We start from the raw sequence: 20,471 nt of genomic DNA, 5'->3' as shown, positions 1-20,471 counted from the left end.
TGAAGCGGATTCGGATACGGATCCGGAGTATCCCGCACAATATCTCCAGAAGTTCTCAGTGAATTTCAATGAAATTTTGTGGAAAGGTGGGTCATGGACCAAGAAAGAATTGATTAATTTTGGGGGTGGATCTTGATCCGGATCCTTTTTAATGGCATTGGCGGAGGTATGCGCTCTCTGAGTGCATTCTAGTTTGTTTTGCATTTTCCGGTATCACCCTTCTTCCTTTCTGTCTTTTCCCTTTACTGTCTTGTCACTCATCTTGTCCTTTTTTTCCCTCCTTTCTTCATATTTTATTTCTTCACAGTGTTTCTGTATTATTTATAACCACACTTAATTTCATTACCTCCTCTCGTCTTTGCGTTCCTACTTTTCTTCTCTTTTCTCCATCTCGCATTTTCTTTCTGAGTATCTCCCTCCTTCTTTACCTTTCTCTCCATTCTTCCACACCTCTTGAATCTTGGTGTTGGTTCCGCTCACCTCCCCTTGCCCCTTTCCTCAATTAATTCACCTTCTCTCCACCTCTCCCCTCTTTTTCCTCAGTCTCCCCTCTCTACTACACTTTTGCCTCTAGTTTTATTCACTATTCTTTTCCTTTCCCTTTGTATTCCTATTTTCCCCTTATATTTCCTCTGTTTTTCTCTTCCTTTCCTCACCTTTCAGTAATTTTTTCTCTTATTTAATGCCTATAATTTCCCTTCCTTTATCTTTAGTAATCTTTTCTCTGTTTTCCTTCTTTTTTACTTCATTGAATGTCTGAGTGACGTCATTTTTGTGGTATATTTTTTAGTTATGAGAATTCCACGCGTCATTCTCTCTCTCTCTCTCTCTCTCTCTCTCATTCTGTGTGTGTGTGTGTGTGTGTGTGTGTGTGTGTGTGTGTGTGTGTGTGTGTGTGTGTGTGTGTGTGTGTGTGTGTGTGTGTGTGTGTACCGGTATGTATGTGTGTATATGTATGTACAGTACACTCACATATATCTCGACCCCCTGTCTTTCTCTTCAGTGCGTTTGGTGTTGGCTGACTCGTTATTTCCAATTCACAGAACACGACAAGTCAGCCAGGCTTTCAGACTCTCTCTCTGACCACTTTGTTTCCTCTCTGTGAATTTTGTATTTCCTCTTGACCTTATACTCCTTTTTTTACCCCTTTCTTTCGTCTGTCTTTCGGTCCCCACATTCTTGACTCCACAGTTTTCTAGCCTCTTTTTCTTCTTGGATCCTTTCCCCTTCCCGCCCCTCAGTCAGGCGTGTAGACCCTTGAGAACACTGAGCTAAGATTTGCAAACAAACGTAAGATCAATTTCCATCACGACCAAGATCGGTTTGGACATAAAGGACACGGAAAGGAGTAATCAGTCCCAAAAGACCTTACATACTAGCGGGGATGTTGTACTGACGTGAACAGGGTCGGCATATAAGGAGCTTGAAAAGAGTTAATAAATAAGTTATAGCCCAGGTGGTGGTTTCTTTGTCTCACCCTTCACATCCGTCTCTCACCTCTACCATCAGGCATTCTCATTCCCACAATGTCTCTCTTTTTCGCATTATATTTCACCATTCCATTTTCAGCTTTCCATCTCCTCCTGTTCCACTTTCTCCATTCTTCCTCAACCCTTCTGTCCGTGTTCCCCTCCACCTTCTCTCGTAGATCTTCCTCTCCCTCCTCCTCTCTCCTTCTGTATTTCTCAATAGGTTTTCCTCCCTCGTCCATTATGTTCCACCTGAGTTAACTCCTTCCTTCCTCCTGGTTGCTTCCTGTCGTTCTCCCTTTCTCTCTTCCAAGGTTCCTTCTCCCTCCCTTTCTCCCTACCTCCTGTCAATCTAAATATCTCTCAAAACGTTCTTCTCGCGTCTTGTCTTTCGACTCTCTTCGTGTTCTTTCAATTTTCCACCTTCGTCTCTCCATCTTCCATCATTTTCTTATTATTTTCATCCTTCATATATCTTATTCTTTGTTTTCCATCCCTCTGCATTATTATGTCGCCCGTCATATTCATCTCTCCCTCCCTCCTTCCACCTTCCTTCCTTCGTTCCTTTCCTTCCCTGCCTGCCTAGCTGCCTACCTACCTGCCTGCCTTTCATCTTTTGTTCCTCAGTGTTTTTCTGTACATTTTTTATGTCCTCTCTCTCTCTCTCTCTCTCTCTCTCTCTCTCTCTCTCTCTCTCTCTCTCTCTCTCTCTCTCAGTTATCAGCGGAACGATCAAAAGGTGTCCTCTTAGTAGCAGCCTACTGCTATTAATGAAAATATGTAATTCATTTATTTAAAAAAGAAATCTGCGTCGAGAGTAACGAACTAAAAATTATAACCTTGTAAAATTAATGTACCGGTAGGAACATTGGCAGTGACGATTGTAAAATGTAACAATTTTTGTATGTGGAAAGGATAAAAACTTGGAGATTTTGCATAATTCATTTGTCATAAGTTATTACCCGAATAATCAAGCGTTTCATAAACATACTATATGAAAAATCGCCTTGTTATATTTTCAGAAGTTGTTTTGTCGGCTGAAAAAGGCAGTTAATTGAGAGTGTAGCAGTAATGAATATTCCAAAATATTCTGAATGACAAAATATAATTCCCTGAATTATTACCATTTTGCAGAGAGCATTAGTAAAAGTTGTGTCATCCAAAATGGGATAGTGAGTTTGTTGATGATATCAGTCATAATTATCCGTGGAGCCTGTGTTAAATTGCGTTGCATTGTGTTACCCTGCGGTGCGTTGTGTTGCGTTGTAATACGTGGCATAGAGTTGCGTGTACCATCGTCGACTTTCTGTATAATGTGCATCAAGCATTGTCCCACGGCAACAGTACGAGAAGAGTTTGTGTGGAAAGGCACCCAGCGAGGGAAAATATTTAGCTCTCTAGCCACTCATTAGTCCGTTCTTATAGGCAGCCTTAGATATTGCCTTTACACACACACACACACACACACACACACACACACACACACACACACACACACACACACACACACACACACACCATCCAACATTTACACGCTCCCTGTCATATACACATTTATTTTCAGACAAGGATATTACCTGTGTACAAGCTCCACCATACACACAACTTGCCAGTTACACAAGCGTTGCCAAGCTTGGATATTGCCATTACATGTATCCCACGATTTACACACTCCCTACTAGTTACACAGTCATTGCCAGGCATGGTTAGTGCCTTTACACACATTCTGGCATTTACACACACTTAAATGCACATACAGTACACGCCACTCTCGAAGGGGAATTCTTCGTTCTGGTTGCAAAGAGTTAATGTTTTCGAAGAGGAAGGGCTAAAAATTGTGTAGTTTTCTTTTTTGACCAAGGTTGATTATATGTTATGGAATTAATGAAATGTTACTTTAGCAGTTAAACGTTTACTTATAAGGGTTTCTGACAGTTTGGCATCAGGGTCAGTAAATGGATACCTAAGGATTGCTAATACTGGTATCAGAGTTAATGAAATTGTTACGTAAGGGTCTCTGGGCTAGGTAGGTATATGAATGTTAAGTAAGGGTTTCGGATTAAGATTGGTATAGGAGTTAATGAACGTTACGTAAGTGGGGAAGGAAGAATGATAAGATTTTGGAGGAGATTGTGTAAGATTCGCTGGAAGATCAGGACATCCGGCAGGCGGCAGAACATGGGAGGAGGGACTAGGGCAGATGAAAGAATGAAACCCCTTCAGCACATGCATTTCTTTTATTATTATTATTATTGTTATGATGATGATGATTATTATTATTGTATATCTGAATCCATATCTATCTATGTATCTATTTGTTTATTTATGATTTATTTACTTATTTACGATGAGAATGTATATTTGTTTATATTTGTTCAGTTTAGGAGAGTCATCGAATTTGAGTGATGGAAAAAGCCTTTATTCAGTACTATAGATTCTTTTCTTAGTTTCAAATAATCGTCTGGTAGTAGAGAGAATAAAGTGAAAAGTACGTCATCAGACTGGAGGGATGAATTCGTTCATTACAAGAAACTTCTCAACTTAACCAATGCTTCCTAGAGGACGTGTTACCTTTTTATCAGAGTCACCAGGTAATATTATTCACCTGGAGAGGACCCCGTACGAGTAGATGAGAAGGGGTTTGTGAAGGCCATATCTACCTCGTATAGTCTGAAAATTCTAACCAAAGTTAGTCTAGTAGATAGTCTAGTAGCAGCAAGAATAAAATAAGAATGTGGCTCTTGGGTGAAAGTGACTGTCGAGAATAAGTTGAGAATAAACGTTAATGTCGGTAAAGTTTAATTGACGCGGCTTGAGCCACCCGTTCTTTTATAATGACCTTTTCTGTTATTTTATTAACTTACCTGTCAGGTTGCATTAACCCAGTGTCGAAGAATGTGGTGTGATTTCTTAGACTTGCATAAAACACACACACACACACACACACACACACACACACACACACACACACACACACACACACACACACACACACACACACACACACACACACAAAATTTCCATTTTGGTTATCACGACAGTTGTAGTCTGCCGATACATCTATCTGTCTACCTGTTTATATGTTGTATTGATGCAGTTGTTCATATCATACATACATAAATAACTAGATACCAGGCACTAATACATAGTGTAATAAATGACCCTCGGGTAGTTCTTTTCTTTGGCATTTATTATCGACCTGGGTTCAGTGTCAGCCAAGGACTATCTCTTAAACGGGCACATTCTTTTTTTGATACGATTGTCCTGTCATGGTTCTCCCTGTTGAGATTACCCCGACGACGTATAGACTGTCTTACTCACAGTCAGTGTCATTCCAGCAGAGAACGTTACCACATGCATTTCTTATCTTATATCCTCGAACCGAACATCACTCACACTCAGGCTCTTGCATGAAGTTTGGGTTGAGAAAGGTCACTTCTCTCGTGATAAGTAGATCATCCTGGGACCAGCGGGTCAGTTGATCATATATATATGGCTTGAACTTCTAACTGTGCTGCCTGTCCTTGAAAGAAGGCGTGTGCAAGTCAGCTGCGACCGTCATGAGGCGTACACTCGTATTGATGCACTAAATATAGAACATTCCCATCCTGTCGATGTTAAGCCTCTCGTGAGCCATCAGTGAGCGAGGGCAACACTGCTGCCGCCAGGCCACGTTAGTGTGAAAGAAGTATTGTGGAGCGCCTGCACCAACCCTCAGGGGCCTCCTTATTACTGCATCACACAACATCACACAGCCGCAAGGGAGGGCGGGGCAGGAAAGGAAATTATACAGAGTAGCGCTGGAGAGAGTGATGGATGGTGGAGGAGGTGGAGGAGTATTGAAGAGGGCGGCAGGGAATACAGGGTGGTGGAAGGGGTGAGGGATGGTGGCAGGGGGATGAGGGATGCTGATAGGGGTGTGAGGGATGATGGCAGGAGGTAGGGTGAGGGGTCATAATATTATATCATCTGACCACACTAAACAGTTGATCCAGTTAACTGCCCGAGCCATCACTGAGAGGGACAGAAGGAAGCACAGTGAGTGATAGTAATTGCCAACCCCTTGTTTGCCTTTGTCATTAGGAAGCCATACAGGGGGAATTAAATTGTCATTATTTTGCAGTTCTAATTATAAGCAAGTCTAAGCTCTTATTTCCTCTATCTAAATGCAGAATGATGATTTTAGAGTTGAATACAAATAACCTTACGGAAAAGATATGAAAATCAGTACTTTTCAGTTAAATCAGACTCCTTTAAGTAAACACATCATATCTGAAATCATGCAAACAAACCCGAGTAAATATTCACATATACCCTTTTAATGTTTAATTTTCTGAACTTTACACCACCATATTGTAGGCAAGCCAAATATTATCCTGTAAACCTAATGACCTCTTGAATCAGCAACGTTTTTCTTCTTACCTCTAGACGATTGACTTCATCTTAGGAAAAACCTTTAGTATTGAAACGGCCAGTGAAAGATTATCAAAGCGTTCACTTTAGTTACCCTACTGATAAGCAGTTTCCATCGCCGTTACACCACTAACGTTTAGATATCTTTTCATAGTATAAAGTGTGGTTCTCTTCAAGCAACAAGACAAGAATATTTCAGGGAAAGGAAATATATTTCTTATGTTCACAGGTTATCCGAAACATCTCAACCCATAAATTATCCACTATTTCTCCTCTATCTGTGGTCAGGCTGCCCTTTAACAACAAAGGAGGTCAAGACGAGGAGGGGGGGGGTGACCTAAGATTAGGCAGGAGAGGGATGTGACCCACCTAATGAAAACCAATGGCCACTGAGCCTCCAGGGTAGTTACTCCTCGTTATTGGATATCGGGTCAGGCAAGGTCACGGCAGCTGGTGGTGGTGATGATGATGATGATGATGATGATGATGATGATGATGAAGGGGGCACTGGCGCTTATCAGGAACGTTGATATGTAAAGGCGGTGTAAGAGTCTCAAGGAGTTATATGGTATGTGAAGCGTAAAAATGCGTGTCCTTGCTGCCCGAGAGGATATCCACCTCTGGGCAGAATCCTGGTGGCAGCGAGTTGAGTGATGAGTTTACGAGGTGGAGGTATGTGATTGATGGTGGAGGTATGTGATTGATAGTAGAGGTATGTGATTGATGGTGGAGGTATGTGATTGATAGTAGAGGTTTGTGACTGATGGTGGAGGTATGTGATTGATAGTAGAGGTATGTGATTGATAGTAGAGGTTTGTGACTGATGGTGGAGGTATGTTGTTGATGGTGGAGGTATGTGATTGATGTTGGAGGTATGTGATTGGTGGAGGAGTTATGTGATTGATGGTGGAGGTATGTGATTGATGGTGGAGCTATGTGATTGGTGGTGGAGGTATGTGATTGATGGTGGAGGTATGTGATTGATGGTGGAGGTGGCGAGGGAGGCCACGAATGTCCGAATCCAGAGAGCAACGGCCTCGCAAGTCCGCCAGGTGATTACTCCTTGGCTACTCGGGATGGGGTGAGAAGGAAGGGAAATGAACAGGAAGGGAAGGGAAAGGAAAGGAAAGGAAAGGAAAGGAAAGAAGGAGAAGAGAAGGGAGGAGAGGCATAAAGAGGAGAGAAAAGGAAAAGGAGAGGGGAAGGGAGGAAAATAAAATAAAAAGAAGGGATTGGAGGAGCAGGGAGGCAAGGTTTGGGTAGAAGGAACGGGGAGACTAAAAGAGATGAAGGAGAACTACGAGAAGGATGAGATGGGAGATGAAGAAGAAGCGAAAATGAAGCTGGGAAAACTGAGGAGAAAAGGAAGAAGGCATGAGTAAGAGATGGAGTGACCGGGGACTATGATGAAGGAGGGAGAAAAGACGACATGGAGCGGGGTGGTGATGCAGCAAGGCAGGAGCCGTGAAACTGAAGAAGAGAAGAAATTAGATCAGGAAAGGTGAGAGGGAAAAAAAACGAGTATACGGGCGAAGAGGAACGAGTGAGAGTAGAGTATAAGGATAGGGTTGAGGTATACGATTTTCAAGTGCGATACCAAGGATGAGGAGAAAGGAAGTGGATGGGATTGAATTGGAGGGAGAATGAAGAGAACAGAGAAACAAAGTCATGGAAGAAAGGACGGTAAAGTGAATGGAGGTCAGCAGGGTTAGAGGTAAAAGTGGGGAGAGAAGGGAGAGGGTAGGAAGGGTGAGAGAGATGGGACAGAGTGAAGCCGAAATGACGCTGAAACAGGTAGGGATAATATGAGATAGAGGTGATGTAAGAAGAAATTCTCTCTCTCTCTCTCTCTCTCTCCAATATTTAAAATTATAACTAGAAATATTTAACCATCTTTTTGCCTGTTAGTCTCAAAAACCGAGAAACAAAATATTCGCCTTATTTACATATTCCAGCTCGTCCAGGTACGTGCACAGAAAAATAAAAAATAAAAATTGCTATAACTCTATTCATCTATTACTTTTCATGTGCTAATTGTAGATAATATTAAAAAATGGTGGACATGTAATTACTTTCGCTTTTGGTCTAATTTGATAAAAGATTTTCGCATATTTATTTTATTTTCATTTATGCTTATGAAATATTTTGTGAACAAGTACTCCTGAGAGAGAGAGAGAGAGAGAGAGAGAGAGAGAGAGAGAGAGAGAGAGAGGAGCACTACTCATTTTTTTTTTTTTTTTTTTCAGACAGACCGAATAAATGGCTGATGAATTGGCATGTTTATACACACACTATTAGGTAGACAAAAGTAATGTAACTAATAAACATACAAGTAGGTGGGGCATATATGATTTAAGACAGACAGACATACAGCTAGACTGACATATGTAGTGTGATTGTTAGACACAGACATGCCAGTAAGTAGACAAACGCAGGGTATGACAGACAAACGTTCGATATGCAGACAAACGTAGCGTAGGACACACACAGACAGACATAAACACCAGATAGACAAAGTTGTGTCAAACAGTTAATTAGGTAGACAAACTTTGTATAAGTTAGACAAATAGGCAGACGTAAGCCGTGTCTGACAGGCAGCTAGGTAGACGGATGTAAAGTACCAGACAAATAGATTTCAACACACATATTCCCTGCATTGTGTAAGTCTTATTGAACACTATTCACTAAGGAAAAGGCTGACAGTTTCACGAGACTAGACGTAGTAAATACTCTAATAGTCGCTTCAACTCTGGTATTAAGTGTAAGATATATCACCAGACAGTTCTGTTCAGTCGAGGATCGTTGCGGGAGCCTAGGAGTGTTTATATTGTCTCGACGAATCATCTCATGGTCTCGTCAACTGTACTGGGACCACATCATACAGTTTTATTAAGTTAGAGATGCGTCATAGGAGTGTGAGAGTCCTACCTTGTGACAGACGCTGATAAACGCCGACAGGACTGGGCTGACAGATGGATTGGAGTAGACAAGGGGAGGGTGTAGCAGGGTGAGTGACAGGGGGACAGGGACACGGATTTAACAACACGGTAGCAACGGGAGATGGATGGGAGGGGTGGGGAAGGAGGGAAGGCGGGGGAGGGGAGAGGGGAAGAGGAAGGAAGGAGGGGATGGGTGCAAAGGACAGAGAAAACAAGGGAGGGAATTGATACTGGACAGAGGGGCACTTAATTTTGAAACTAAAAAATAAATGGAGTAAATCTGGACGGTGAAGTTTAGGCAGCGGTAGTGGGTGAGGCAGGGGTGGGTAGGTAGGCAGCAGCGAGGCGTGTTGTACAGATCAGAGGGTAGGCAGCGTCCTAATTGGATAGGCACGCATGCACGGGCGCGCGCGCACACACACACACACACACACACACACACACACACACACACACACACACACACACACACACACACACACACACACACACACACACACACACACACACACACACACACACACACACACACAACCTTTATGGCATGTTGTTTTTAATTAATCGTCCAATTTGCAAAGCAAAGCAGAAGTTATTGCCAATGATTGTGTGTGTGTGTGTGTGTGTGTGTGTGTGTGTGTGTGTGTGTGTGTGTGTGTGTGTGTGTGTGTGCTGGAATACTGTGACTGGGGAAATTATTTAATGCGAGGTTGAAGGCAAAGGGAGAGAGAGGAGGGAAGGGTAAGACTGTAAAGGGGGAATTTATACGTTTCTTTTTCCGTATTTATCCCCCTCCCTCTCCCTCCCCTCTACGGTTTTCTCACCTTACGCTTAGAATATCCAGAGCAAAAATCCTGATTGCATCTTGTTGAGATTAGAGTAACTTGGCGGAGTGTGTGTCCTTTTGCAGCTTGTTTCCAGTAAAGACAAGATGATAATGCTACTCCTCTGTGTTCTTTCCATAGCACTTTTTCGTGATTATGACAGCATTCTAGTGTTGATATTTGTCGCAGCCCAGTATTCAAGGTGGTGCGATGGATATTTTAGGCAAGTTAAAGTGGACAGAATATAGCATTTGTTAAGGATGTGATTAAGAAAGGGCCACGTTTGTCATGAAGACATGCGCTTCCCCGCTCACCTGCCTCTGAGCTGACCACGTGTCTTAGAAAGCTTAGATACGTACCGACTGCACGGGGATCAGTTTTTGGTCACACTCGTGTCCTGGATTACGACTCGAAATACGGTAGTGTGCTGTTTGAATAGGGACAAGAGGGAAACAGACTTTGTCCGAGTCTCTCCGGCCCCCAAATTAAACTTAGGTTCCTCTAATTGCCAGCTGGACGTGCCAGTTCATGTAGCGCCGGGCCCAGGAGGGGAGGGAAAGGAGCAAGTGGGCGGGGAGCAAGGATGAGGGGAAGTGTGGGGGTTGATGAGGGATTAGACTGCACACTACACACACAGTAAATTACACGAAACGACAGTTGATAGCCTAATTAAAAATACCTGTGAACTGAAAACATTTATTTGTGTCATTTCAACATGAAGGAATACTAGCTATTAAAGAGCAGGAGTGGTATTTTAACAACAGGACGAATGATATTAAGGGCGGTGATGTGAGTGAAACGTTTGCTAATGGACGTTTATGACGTTGCCAGCACGTTATTGCGCTATTTACATCCATTTAGCCTTATAAAACTGTATAGCAAGCGTATAAACGTGTGATAAAGGCCCATTTGCACACATTTAGTCCCTTTAATTGTGGGAAAGGTGTTTCTCACACAAGTTGTTAGATCTTTATATTTTTTTAAATTTTTTTTTTAGCGGATTACCTCGTTTTCAGCCAATGGACCTGTTATCTGTACTCTAGGGAGTAAGCTGTTTGGCAACATCTTGCCTCTGATAGCTCCTGCCACATCAGCTTGATCAGATCACGTAAGATTCATTAGACGCGGGTCTTTTACACACTACAGAAATTGCCTGAGGTGAGTGGCTTGTCAACAAGTAACTTTTCGTTTTACTCTTCATATATTTGGTCTCATTCCCATCGGTCAGACTGATAACACATGTCTCTTGTTTATTTTATATAGAAGATAATTTTTGAACTCTGGGTTTAGACATAGCATTCAATTACTCCTCTACAAAATGCCTCCGCCAAAATGAATGAAAGTTGGTTGGGGGCAGCAGATACAGGCTAAACCAGTAGAATGCATGGCCTGACTCAAGTGGTTAATCTTGGCCAGGGAGCAATCCTCTGGCGAGACGAATCCTACTTAAACACATGTAATTGACATGAACTATTGCTTTCACTCTGGCTAGGCGCCTCTCTTGCTCCACCGCGTCTAATGTAATTGATTATTGGCTCTTAACAGCGACAATTTCTCGCTCTGAGTGCCCCTGCTCATGTCGTAAACCACTGGCTCATACCAAATGGCCCACAAACGGTCCTTGCACGCAACATTAATTCTCACGCACTCGGCTCCTGATTCTAATACTGTCGACAAAAGCACCCCAGAACCTTGTAGCTAAACTCGTTGCATATTTCCAACATTACGGCGGGATCCCATCTAGTGTGGCTTCCCTGTCTGACTTCTGCAATATCCAGAGACCTTGGACTGCCCCACATCGCACCACACCATACCATACTTGCACCGCACCGCACTGCACCATGCAACACAGCGCCACACCACATCACACAGCACCACTCAACATTACACCACTCAACACCACATCATACCAACACACTGCCTCACACAACACCACACACCGCTCATCAGGTCGCTCTAACAGCATCACGCAGCTCAAGGACTGGCCTCTGATGTGCCTGAATGTCGGCGTTTTGGGCTGATGAACAGACGCCCTTTGAAGCAGGAATTATTAACTGCCTCTTGATTGTTGCGAGTTCAGTGGGTTCGATGTGGATGTGCCAGATGTGATGGGGTAGTATTGCGTCTGGGATGAATGGAGCCAGGTGAAGTCACTGTTTGGAAGCTTCGTGTTCTTCTGGATAGTGTTTTTTTCTCTCTCTCTGCTGCCTTAGTCAATGTCTTATGTGCTTGTAGTCTCTTTTGTTTCTCGTGGTGTGTTTTGTCGTCTCTGCTGCTTCTGTTAATGATTAATTTCTTATTTTTCTATACTGTCTTTTGTTACTGTTAGTGTGTTTTGCCTTTTCTGCTGCTTCTGCTAATGCTTCTGCTAACGGCTATTTTGTCATCAGCCTTTTCCGTCTTTTGTTTTTCTTAGTGTCTACTCTGCTGCTTCTGTTTGTATTGTTTTCTCATGTGCTGTTACGCTATTTTGTTTTTCTTGTTTCTGTTGTTTTAGGCCTGTTCGGATTTTTCGTTTCGTGTTTACTTCCAGAGTCTATCTTCTTTATTTCCCCTGGACTGCCTTACATCATACTACACCATACCATACATCACACCATATCATCACACAACGCTATATCAACGCACCACCTCACAGACCATACTACACCACACCACACCACACCACACCACACCATACCACACCTGCTCTCCCCCCTCCCCCCCTTTTTTTTTGTCCTTTTCTTCTGTGTTCTCCACTCTGCATCTGTTACCTCGCCGGCGTTATTTGCTTCTGTTTCCATTTCACCAGTGCTTCTTACGTCAGGGAGGAGATGGGAGGAGGGTAGGTAAATGAAAAATCACTGTACATGGTCACCTCATCCAAAATTTAGTTCTTCCTCCCCTTTCCTTTTTCGTTAATACATCGCAAAAGCTGATTTTTTGTTTTTGTTTTATTAGGGCTCAGAAGATCAGTATATTTCCAAGATTTCTAAATATACTTTTGGGCGTTAGATAAAGTGTAAACTAAAACAATCCCAAACTGTCAAGAAGAAATTTCATGAACCCAGTCGAATGGTAGGCACAAACTTTACAAGTAAGTTTTATTTAAAAAAAAAAAAAAAAAACGCGTAAATAGTTTTTTCAGGATCGAAAATAATATGTTAGAACGAATATTTCTTCCGAATTTGGGTTTAATCGTCTATACATTATTTTTTGCAATTTGATATATATATATTCGTAATTGAAAAATAAAGAAACATTAGAGCTGTATTGCGTATGTTGAGAGTGTAATTTTGATATAGTCGTTAATTTAAGTGATTTATTTATTTATTTATTTTTACTGTAGATCATGTTCTTACCTTCAAAAATTTATGTAGCAGTATTACCTGTAAGTATGTGTAGCTATGTTGTGACCAGGGAACTATGTCTGTCTCTATCAATTAGTCTGTCTTTATATTTGTTTGTTAATACCTATCCGTCCATTTCTCTCAATACCTGTCTGTCTATCTGTCTCTGTCTATCTGTCAGTATCTATCTGGCTATCTGTTTGTCTGTCTGTCTGTCTATTTATTTGTTTATCTGTTTCTGCTTGTCTGTCTGTCTGTCCGTCGGTTGGTCAGTCGGTCTGTCTAAAGCCACACAGTCATACTGAAATTGTGATATTGATTTGGGCGGAATAATATATGGTGGTGAGGGAACTGGGGGCGACATGAGCGACAAGAGGAAGTGACCTGAGGGATGACACCTTAATTGACGAGAGAGAGAGAGAGAGAGAGAGAGAGAGAGAGAGAGAGAGAGAGAGAGAGAGACTGATCTGGATGAATGGAGTGATATCTGAAAAGGACGAGATTAAACAGGAGAGGGAGGGTACGGGGATATAAGGTTCATGTAATTTGGTAGCGTCAATTGAAAAGCTTTTGAATCAGTGAGGATGATTGAGTCGGGCAGGGACCCATCATGTGAATGGGACACTGACAATTGTGTTATTACGTAAAGTGCTGTTAAAACTGCCTTTCACTCGATATTCGTAACAGTAAAATGGTTCATCTTTTTATCACGGTATCTAATATGAGAAAGCACATCATTGGAAACTCGCCCAACTTTCTCCACTGTGACTTACTGGCTCTTCTTCCACTCCATCTGATGACATATTTCTTATTTCACTGTTGCTGCATCCAGACTCTTGTATTCAGTTAGAAAGACCTTTTTTAGGCTGGAGGTGATAGATATTGGTATAGTAGACTATTCATTAAATCATTCACTACGAGACGTTTTTCCCGAGATGAATAAAATTGCCTGGAGGTTGAAAGATTAAACCAAATAAATCATCCTATTGAAGGGGTTTACCTGCTCCATCTCGTTCTCGGAAAATTTTCTTGTAAGCTCAGTGGTACTTCTAAAATCAAACACTGCCTGGTACTTCTAAAATCAAACACTGCCTTGCTGTGGCGAAAGAACCTGTGTGACCCAGTGATAGAGAAGCTGTTCTAGTCAGCTGCATCCATACTAATGGAAAGATCATTGGAGGGGATTGAAAGAACTATCATCACGACTGGTATAGTAACATAATAAGTGCGTTGGGTTGGTTATAAATTGCTTAGAAAACTGCTTGTTTTATTGACTCTATTTGTAGTATTCAGAGGCTACAGAAATAGTTGAAGGGTGCACAGAAAATATTTGAAAGATGTTGAGCGCTCCTGAGGCCAGTTATTGAAAGGATGCACACTGAATTCTTTCCATATTTCTTAATTTCCAAATGACCTGTTTCCCTGTCTCACCCAAGCTTATCTCTCCTTGCTACTTCCGCCTGGCTCTTCCTCTCTTATCCCTTCTCTTTCATTCCCTCTTCATTCATTTCCCGTCTCCCTCTCCCGTGTCTTCTCATCCTTTCTCTTCTCCCATCCCTTCCATTCATCAGTCTCTCTCTCTCTCTCTCTCTCTCTCTCTCTCTCTCTCTCTCTCTCTCTCTCTCTCTCTCTCTCTCTCTCTCTCTCTCACCTTCTTCCTTCCTCCTTCCTCCTTTGCACACTGCTGCTCAAGACCATCCCCTGACCGCACCATCACTGACAGCCCCCAAAACAGTAGTGGTGAATGTGACTGACAGGAAATTAGAGAGAAGCTGATGGAGATGGCTAGGATGTGTGTGTGTGTGTGTGTGTGGTGACGTGGCCGGGACGCGTCACTTTAGGTGCGGGGACGGGTAATTGGATTGGTTTTTTACTGTGGTTTTGCATGAGTTATCGGTCTTTTACATCGAAATTCTTTATTACCGAGAGGTGAATGTACCACCCAGTGTAGTACAGGTGATGGAGTTCATTGTATAGCCAGCCAGGACATTGCAACCACGGTCAGTCAACTTCATGAGGCTTCAGTCAATCTCCTGTGTAGTGACGTTACGTGGAATGGTGCATATGTAGGCCGCTCAGAATCATGCACATACAAACTCGGCCAGTAACCCTTCCACATGGCGGCATCCTTACACATACACACCACACACACACACACACACACACACACACACACACACACACACACACACACACACACACACACACACACACACACACACACACACACACACACACACACACACACACACACACACACACACACACACACACACACACACACACACACACACACACACACACACACACACACACACACACACACACACACACACACACACACACACACACACACACACACACACACACACACACACACACACACACACACACACACACACACACACACACACACACACACACACACACACACACACACACACACACACACACACACACACACACACACACACACACACACACACACACACACACACACACACACACACACACACACACCGATTTATTTAAAAAAAAAAAAAAAAAAGAGAGGGTGAAAACTTACTCCGCGAGGCTTTCACGATGAAGAAACTTCAGAACATAAACTTGAGAAATTTATAACAACTGTATCCATCATGAGCGGTGAAAGTGTGGTGTGGTGTGGCGTGGTGTAGTGTGGTATGGTGTGGTGTGGGGTATGGTGGCGGAGTTTGGCATGCGGTATAACTTGGACCCTGAGAGAAGTTGTTGAGGTGATGACACAAATATTCCTACCGTGCCCTCCCCTACCCTTCCTTTCCCCCTTAGCCTACCCTTCCTCTTCCCCTTAACCTACCTTTCCTCTCTCCCTTAGCCTACTCTTCCTCTCCCCCTTACCCTTCCTCTCCCCATTATCCTTCCTCTCGCCATAACACTCTTCCCCTTACGCTATCTTTCCCATTCCACTTATTCTTTCTCTCCCCTTTATCCGTCCACTACAACTTACCCTTTCTCTTCCCACCATCCCGACCCTTCATGCAGCACCCCACCCTCGTCTTTGGCTAGAGTACTTTCATCTTACCTTGGGCCAGATTTTTGTTCTTTTGCAGCTTATTTCACGTAGTTCAGTGACAAGAAGACAAATTCGAGGCTGTACATCCATTCCATCGCTCTTCTTTGTGGCTAGCATCTTAATCTGCTGTGAGTTGTTGCAGCTAAGCATTCAAGATGGAAAGATGGCAATTTTGAGGCCAATGTAGTGTAAAAAATGGTTTTAATTTCTTGGGTCTGGTCAGATCAAATTCCAGTGGTGCATCGAAAGCTGGGGAGGGTTGCTACGGTAATTTAAAAGACGTTCACCCCTTCATCCCAAAGACGCATTTTTCATTTTACTCTCGCTAGCTTCAGATGATTCACTCAGCTTGAGACAGGTTTGTATAAGTGACGGGGTTTATTTGGCTGCAGTTAACCACTCCAAACCAGGTCTCGCTTGTGCTGAGTAAAATGGCCTGGAAACGGTAAGAATAGACTAAAGATTGTTCACCCGATTGAAGGGATTAATGCTGCATCATCCATTGGTATAAGAAGTTCACAAGTACATAGTAAAGAAAAAAATGCTGGTAAGGTTTTATGCTTCTGATCCATTACCTCGTCAAAGGAAAAGTGAGTTATCATTAGCGAGTAATTGGCAGTGTGACCCTGACATCCTGCTCTGTCAGCCAATCCAAGGTTATTGTAGAACCAGAATTAGCGCTGGATTTTTTTTCCGTGGCAACAGCTCAGCCTCTGCTTTTTTCCTGTTGTTGTTTGACTGTTCTCCTGATCATCACAGATATTTTTATTTTGCATATTCCTAAGCACAGGTGATTATGTGAAGCAGCAATGAGAATGGCAAGGTTTCAGCATCTTTTGTGTCGTAAAATGTAAACTATATCCAATAACTTTCCAGGAACTTGTCAGCTCTAAAGAGTTGTTCATAAATTGGAATGCATTTTCCTAATTGCTCACATGACTTGACTGATTCTCGCTCACTTGAATAAAGATGAATGTCAAGAGTGTAAGTCGCGAGGCGTGGTAATAAAAGCTAATGCCAAGGGTGTGAGTCGCTAGGCATGATAATGATGGCGACTGTCAAGGTAAGTTGTGAGGCGTGGAAATGAAAGAGAAAAAGTTCGGTGGGTGATATTGAAGGTTAATATCAAGGCTGTAATTTGTGAGGCCAGGTAAGAAAGGCGAACGACAAGATTGTAAGTTGTGTGGCGTGATAATGGATGTTAATGTCCGGCTTGTAGGTTGGTAGACGTGACGTACATGTTGGCTGACAGGACTGATAATCTACAATAATTCACCCATTTGGCCTGACACCGACAAGGGATCAATTCGCTCGTGGAGTGTGAAGTGGTGGCGTGAAAACATTTCAGTAAACGATAAGAATGATTGGTAAACATTTTGTATTTGAGCCATATCGTCAGCTACCATTGAATTGTAATACGTGTAAAATAATGAACCTTATAATGGCAATGAAAAACTTCCAACATAGCCTCTGTCTGTTCCTTTCTCTCTCTCATTCCTCCTCCTCCTCCTCCTCCTCCTCCTCAAGGCAGTAACAGCTAAGCACAATAAAAATACAAGCAGTGAGGAATGCAGATGAGGTAAGGCCCGCCAGACTATGCTAATGAAGGGCAGGCCATGAAGGTGCTGAGGGAGAGGGGAAAGCGAGTGTGGAGAGTGAGAGTAAAAGCATGCAAGTAGAGAGAGAGAGAGAGAGAGAGAGAGTAGAATGTAAGTGAAGATAGTAGGAAAAGAGCGAGTGAGGAGTGTGAGAGTAGCAAGTGAAGATGTAGGAAATGTTCGAGTGGAGAGAGAGCTTAGTATGTATGTGGAGATGGTGGGATATGGGCGAGTGGTGAGGGCAGTGTGTGAGTGGAGATAGCAGGAAATGAGCTAGTATGGAGAGTGAGAGTAGTGTGCAAGTGGAAAAAGAGGGGAAGGAGTTACTTGTGAGTGAGTGGTATATGTGAGGGAAAAGTGATGAATCTGAGTGGTTGATGTAAGTGGTGAATGAATGAGAAGTGGGAGTGAATGGTGGCACTGAATAATGGAAAGTAAAAGAGAGAGAGAGAGAGAGAGAGAGAGAACAGATTGAGTGAGAGAGTAGTAAAAAGCAGTGACTATGAGGAAGAGTGGGTGGTAAATGTGAATTCTGAAAGTGAATGGTGAAAGGGGGTGGGGATAAATTTGTGGGGAATTTTATTAATGAAAGTTTACCATGAAAGAGTGGCGAGGGAAGGGTAAGGGTGAGTGGGTTATTTAAATGGAAGGGAAGGTGAGCGGAGGGATGGGAAGGATTGATGTGAGTCAGAGGTGAATGAGCGAACGAGTGAGTTATTAAGGATTACGGTGAGTGAGGATGAGAGTGAGTGGAATGATGGAAGGAAAGATGAAGGGGTGAATGAAGAGTTGAGGATTAAATGTGTGAATGAGGATTAAGGTGAGTGTGAGGAAGTAAATGATGGGATGAAGATGAGGGAGCGAGTCAGAGGTGAGTGAGCAAGCGAGTGAGTTAGAGAGGATGAGAGTGAATGATTCATCGTAGGCTGAGAGGATTGTGTGAGAGGTAGGAATGACTGATGGCAGAAAAGATGTAACACAGTGAGATAGGAGGGAAAAAGACGGAGGAAGAGAGAGAGAGAGAGAGAGAGAGAGAGAGAGAGAGAGAGAGAGGAAGATTGAGGAGGCTTGCGGGAGATCTGGAGGGGAAGAGCCTGAGATGGAGGTGAGTGTGGGGGATTTTCAGAAGGACCAAGGTGATGCGGCCTTGAATAAGCCTGGAAAAGCGGTGGAAAGGAGGATGTGTTTGCGGGATACACTGGGTTTACGCTGGGTTTCATTTTGTGCGTGTGTGTGTGTTTGTAGGTGGGTGGGTGTGTATGCAAGAGGGTTTCTTTACGTATGTTTTTTTTTTTTATGTGCATGTTTCTGTCTTTAGGGGTATTGCTGCCCATATCCGGCTTTGTCTGTATACCTATATCGCAATTATGTTTCTTGTTATACCGGTACTTACTTTATATTCAGTTTAGTACATTCCGACGTTACTTAATCATATGTAGCCTTTCTCGTTTCGTACCTTTTTTTGCTGCATTAGTCTGTGTGTCTTGATATCCATCGGTCTTCTGTTCCTCTTGTAAACTTTCCTATATTTATCTCAGCCTTTTTAATTCGTCTCCCTTCCTGATTACTGGCCATAGCTGACCTTCACTTGAACCACTTCAAATTGAATCATTGTAGGAATCGTGTATATAGATAAATAGAGATATAGATTGAAAGATAAATAGATATGTAGATAGATAGATAGATACAGATATATATTTGCACGAGTGTAATGTCTAAAATCCAATGTTTTTCTGCGCTGTTCATCTCCGCATCACGTGCGAGAGTTTAACACATGGGTCTTAATTTTCCTTTATTTTATCCATTATAATTTTTCCTTTTTGGCATCCCAGTATCTTCCACGTACCGTACCGACAAGGTAATCTCAACTAGCGATAATCTCATTAACTAAGTTGAATCCATCACCCGCAGGTTAAGTTCAGCGCCAAGATAATATTCACCACACACACACACACACACACACACACACACACACACACACACACACACACACACACACACACACACACACACACACACACTGGCAGTGGCATTCCTTGTCGCCAGCACACACTAATTCGCCCTCTACTCTTGCACAAATTTTGCTTCAGAATATTGCAGCCTATCCGTTTCGTGTATATTACCTTAATGCTTATAGGCTATACAGTGTACTCCATGCTTGCAGGTATTAACGCTATATTCTGACCTCTTTAACCAGCCGTAAAATCACCGTCTCTCCATCTTGAATGCCGAGCAGAAGCAAAAATTAACACTAGAATATGATGCTAGTAAGACAAAAGCGCAGTGGAAAGAATATAGACCCACTGTTTTGACATTTTTTTTTTATTACATTACTGAAAATAAGCCGCATCAGGACGAGAATTGCCGTCAAGGTAAAGTGAATGAAATAAATTACTCCCCTTAATTTTATTTCTGTTGGGCTTGGTGATGCTCTGGTAATAGTACGTTCATTTGCCTCTGTGTTATTAGAGTTCATTAGGTACCTCAGACGAAGTTGGCGTGATAATTACAGCGTAGTTATTAGTTGCAAGTAGGCTAATTACGTTGGATCTTCGTGTGTGTGTGTGTGTGTTTGTGTGTGTGTGTGCATGCATATTTTGTGAGACAGCTTAAGTCTGTGTGTAGGTTAATTCGATGTGTGTTTGAACCATTGCACAGTCAGCGGCAAAAGTTCACCGATGTTTCCCTGACAGTGTTGTATTTTCCTTCCATATTTCTTCGTTCCTTCCCGAGCGTGTATCCATATCATATCTTGCTGTGGGTATCATTTTCCAGGTACATTAAAAACATTTCGTGTAACGTCTTTCATCGCAGCAGCCAGTAGGGAAGGGGTGGTCAACTAATCTCGAT

This window comes from Coenobita brevimanus, chromosome 70 (genome assembly GCF_032717465.1).
Source record: "Coenobita brevimanus isolate Jiangsu-jjx chromosome 70, ASM3271746v2, whole genome shotgun sequence".
NCBI lineage: Eukaryota > Metazoa > Arthropoda > Malacostraca > Decapoda > Coenobitidae > Coenobita > Coenobita brevimanus.
This window is presented reverse-complemented; position numbering follows the sequence as displayed.